Source organism: Hypanus sabinus, chromosome 12, assembly GCF_030144855.1.
Source record: "Hypanus sabinus isolate sHypSab1 chromosome 12, sHypSab1.hap1, whole genome shotgun sequence".
Lineage (NCBI taxonomy): Eukaryota > Metazoa > Chordata > Chondrichthyes > Myliobatiformes > Dasyatidae > Hypanus > Hypanus sabinus.
The window spans coordinates 108,970,322-108,976,199 of record NC_082717.1 but is presented as its reverse complement, the minus strand read 5'-3'; positions in this window follow the sequence as shown (position 1 = coordinate 108,976,199).

Below are 5,878 nucleotides of genomic sequence, written 5' to 3'. Positions count from 1 at the left end.
GAGAGAGACACACACACATACAGAGACACACACACATACAGAGACACACACTCATAGAGAGAGACACACACACAGACAGAGAGAGACAGAGAGAGAGAGACACACACACACATACAGAGACACACACACATAGAGAGAGACACATACAGAGAGAGAAACACACACATACAGAGACACACACATATAGAGAGAGACACATACAGAGAGAGACACACACACATACAGAGACATACACACATAGAGAGAGACACATACAGAGAGAGACACACACACATACAGAGAGAGACACCCACACATAGAAAGAGACACACACATACAGAGAGACACACACAAACAGAGCGAGACACACACACAGACAGAGAGAGAGACACACACACACAGAGACACACACATAGAGAGAGACACACACATACAGAGAGATAGAGAGAGAGAGACACACACGCATACAGAGAGAGACACACACACAGACAGAGAGACACACATACACATACAGAGACACACACACATAGAGAGAGATACACACATACAGAGAGAGACACACACATAGAAAGAGACACACACATACAGAGAGAGACACACACACAGACAGAGAGAGACACACACACACATACAGAGACACACACATAGAGAGAGACACAGACAGAGAGAGACACACACATACAGAGAGAGACACACACACACATACAGAGAGAGGCACACACACATAGACAGAGACACACTCACATACAGAGAGAGGCACACACACATAGAGAGAGGCACACACACATAGAGAGAGACACACACACATACAGAGAGAGGCACACACACATAGAGAGAGACACACACACATACAGAGAGAGACACACACACATAGAGAGACACACACACATAGAGAGGGAAACAGACAGAGAGAGACACACACACATACAGAGAGACACACATAGAGAGAGACACAGACAGAGAGAGACACACACACATACAGAGAGAGACACAAACACACATACAGAGACACACACATACAGAGAGAGACACACACACATATACAGAGAGATACAGAGAGAGAGACACACACACACAGAAAGAGACACACACATAGAGAGAGAGAGAGACACACACATAGAGAGACACACACACACACACACACACACACACACACATAGAGAGAGACACACACAGACAGAGAAAGAGACACACACATACAGAGACACACACATAGAGAGAGACACACACATACAGAGAGAGACAGAGAGAGAGAGAGACACACATACAGACACACACACGCATAGAGAGAGACACACACACATACAGAGACACACACACTTACAGAGACACAGACAGAGAGAGAGACACACACACACATACAGAGACACACACTCATAGAGAGAGACACACACACATAAAGAGAGAGACACACACATACAGAGACACACACTCATAGAGAGAGACACAGACAGAGAGAGAGACACACACATACAGAGAGAGACACACACTCATAGAGAGAGACACACACACAGACAGAGAGAGACACAGAGAGAGAGACACACACACACATACAGAGACACACACATAGAGAGAGACACAGACAGAGACACACACACACATACAGAGAGACACACACACATACAGAGAGAGACACACAGACAGAGAGGGACAGAGAAAGAGACACACACATACAGAGACACACACACATAGAGAGTGACACAGACAGAGAGAGACACACACACATACAGAGAGACAGACTCAGACAGAGAGAGACACACAGAGAGACACACACATACAGAGAGAGACACACACACACACACACACACACACACACACATAGAAAGAGACACACACACACTTACAGAGAGACACAGACACAGTCAGAGAGAGAGACACACACACATACAGAGACACACTCATAGAGAAAGACACATACAGAGAGAGACACAGACACATACAGAGACTCACAGAGAGAGACACACACACACATAGAAAGAGAGACACACATACATAGAGAGAGACACATACAGAGAGAGACACACACACATACAGAGACACACACTCATAGAGAGAGACACATACAGAGAGAGACACACACATACAGAGAGAGACACACACACATAGAAAGAGACACACACATACAGAGAGACACACACATACAGAGCGAGACACACACACGGACAGAGAGAGACACACACACATACAGAGACACACACATAGAGAGAGACACACACATACAGAGAGAGACAGAGAGAGAGACACACACGCATACAGAGAGAGGTGCACACACATAGAGAGAGACACACACATACAGAGAGAGACACACACACATACAGAGACACACACGCATAGAGAGAGACACACACACATACAGAGACACACACACATACAGAGACACACACTCATAGAGAGAGACACACACACATAAAGAGAGAGACACACACATACAGAGACACACACTCATAGAGAGAGACACAGACAGAGAGAGAGACACACACATACAGAGAGAGACACACACTCATAGAGAGAGACACACACAAAGACAGAGAGAGACAGAGAGAGAGAGACACACACACACATACAGAGACACACACACATAGAGAGAGACACATACAGAGAGAGACACACACACATACAGAGACACACACACATAGAGAGAGACACATACAGAGAGAGACACACACACATACAGAGACACACACACATAGAGAGAGACACATACAGAGAGAGACACACACACATACAGAGAGAGACACCCACACATAGAAAGAGACACACACATACAGAGAGACACACACAAACAGAGCGAGACACACACACAGACAGAGAGAGAGACACACACATACAGAGACACACACATAGAGAGAGACACACACATACAGAGAGAGACAGAGAGAGAGAGACACACATGCATACAGAGAGAGGCGCACACACATAGAGAGAGACACACACATACAGAGAGAGAGACACACACATACAGACACACACACGCATAGAGCGAGACACACACACATACAGAGACACACACACTTACAGAGACACAGACAGAGAGAGAGAGACACACACACATACAGAGACACACACTCATAGAGAGAGACACACACACATAAAGAGAGAGACACACACATACAGAGACACACACTCATAGAGAGAGACACAGACAGAGAGAGAGACACACACATACAGAGAGAGACACACACTCATAGAGAGAGACACACACACAGACAGAGAGAGACACAGAGAGAGAGACACACACACACATACAGAGACACACACACATAGAGAGAGACACATACAGAGAGAGACACACACATATACAGAGACACACACACATAGAGAGAGACACACACACAGACAGAGAGAGACACAGAGAGAGACACACTCATACAGAGACATACACTAATAGGGAGAGACACAGACAGAGAGAGACACACACACATACAGAGAGACACAGACACAGACATAGTCAGAGAGAGACACACACACACACATACAGAGACACACAAACATAGAGAGAGACACAGATACATACAGAGAGAGACACATACACATAGAAAGAGACACACACATACAGAGAGAGACACACACACATACAGAGAGAGACACACACACAGACAGAGAGACACACACACACATACAGAGACACACACACATAGAGAGAGATACACACATACAGAGAGAGACACACACATAGAAAGAGACACACACATACAGAGAGAGACACACACACAGACAGAGAGAGACACACACACACATACAGAGACACACACATAGAGAGAGACACAGACAGAGAGAGACACACACATACAGAGAGAGACACACACACACATACAGAGAGAGGCACACACACATAGACAGAGACACACACACACATACAGAGAGAGGCACACACACATAGAGAGAGGCACACACACATATAGAGAGACACACACACATACAGAGAGAGGCACACACACATAGAGAGAGACACACACACATACAGAGAGAGACACACACACATAGAGAGACACACACACATAGAGAGGGAAACAGACAGAGAGAGACACACACACATACAGAGAGAGACACACATAGAGAGAGACACAGACAGAGCGAGAGACACACACACATACAGAGAGAGACACAAACACACATACAGAGACACAAACATACAGAGAGAGACACACACACATATTCAGAGAGATACAGAGAGAGAGAGACACACACACAGAAAGAGACACACACATAGAGAGAGAGAGAGACACACACATAGAGAGAGACACACACACACACACACACACATAGAGAGAGACACACACAGACAGAGAGAGAGACACACACATACAGAGACACACACATAGAGAGAGACACACACATACAGAGAGAGACAGAGAGAGAGAGACACACACATACAGACACACACACGCATAGAGAGAGACACACACACATACAGAGACACACACACTTACAGAGACACAGACAGAGAGAGAGACACACACACACATACAGAGACACACTCTCATAGAGAGAGACACACACACATAAAGAGAGAGACACACACATACAGAGACACACACTCATAGAGAGAGACACAGACAGAGAGAGAGACACACACATACAGAGAGAGACACACACTCATAGAGAGAGACACACACACAGACAGAGAGAGACACAGAGAGAGAGACACACACACACATACAGAGACACACACACATAGAGAGAGACACATACAGAGAGAGACACACACATATACAGAGACACACACACATAGAGAGAGACACAGACAGAGAGAGACACACACACATACAGAGAGACACAGACACAGACATAGTCAGAGAGAGACACACACACACACACATACAGAGACACACAAACATAGAGAGAGACACAGATACATACAGAGAGAGACACATACACATAGAAAGAGACACACACATACAGAGAGAGACACACACACATACAGAGAGAGACACACACACAGACAGAGAGACACACACACACATACAGAGACACACACATATAGAGAGAGATACACACATACAGAGAGAGACACACACATAGAAAGAGACACACACATACAGAGAGAGACACACACACAGACAGAGAGAGACACACACACACATACAGAGACACACACATAGAGAGAGACACAGACAGAGAGAGACACACACATACAGAGAGAGACACACACACACATACAGAGAGAGGCACACACACATAGACAGAGACACACACACATACAGAGAGAGGCACACACACATAGAGAGAGGCACACACACATAGAGAGAGACACACACACATACAGAGAGAGGCACACACACATAGAGAGAGACACACACACATACAGAGAGAGACACACACACATAGAGAGACACACACACATAGAGAGGGAAACAGACAGAGAGAGACACACACACATACAGAGAGAGACACAGACACATACAGAGACTCACAGAGAGAGACACCCACACACATATAGAAAGAGAGACACACATACATAGAGAGAGACACATACAGAGAGAGACACACACACATACAGAGACACACACACATAGAGAGAGACACATACAGAGAGAGACACACACATACAGAGAGAGACACACACACATAGAAAGAGACACACACATACAGAGGGACACACACATACAGAGCGAGACACACACACGGACAGAGAGAGACACACACACATACAGAGACACACACATAGAGAGAGACACACACATACAGAGAGAGACAGAGAGAGAGACACACACGCATACAGAGAGAGGTGCACCCACATAGAGAGAGACACACACATACAGAGAGAGACACACACACATACAGAGACACACACGCATAGAGAGAGACACACACACATACAGAGACACACACACATACAGAGACACACACTCATAGAGAGAGACACTCACACATAAAGAGAGAGACACACACATACAGA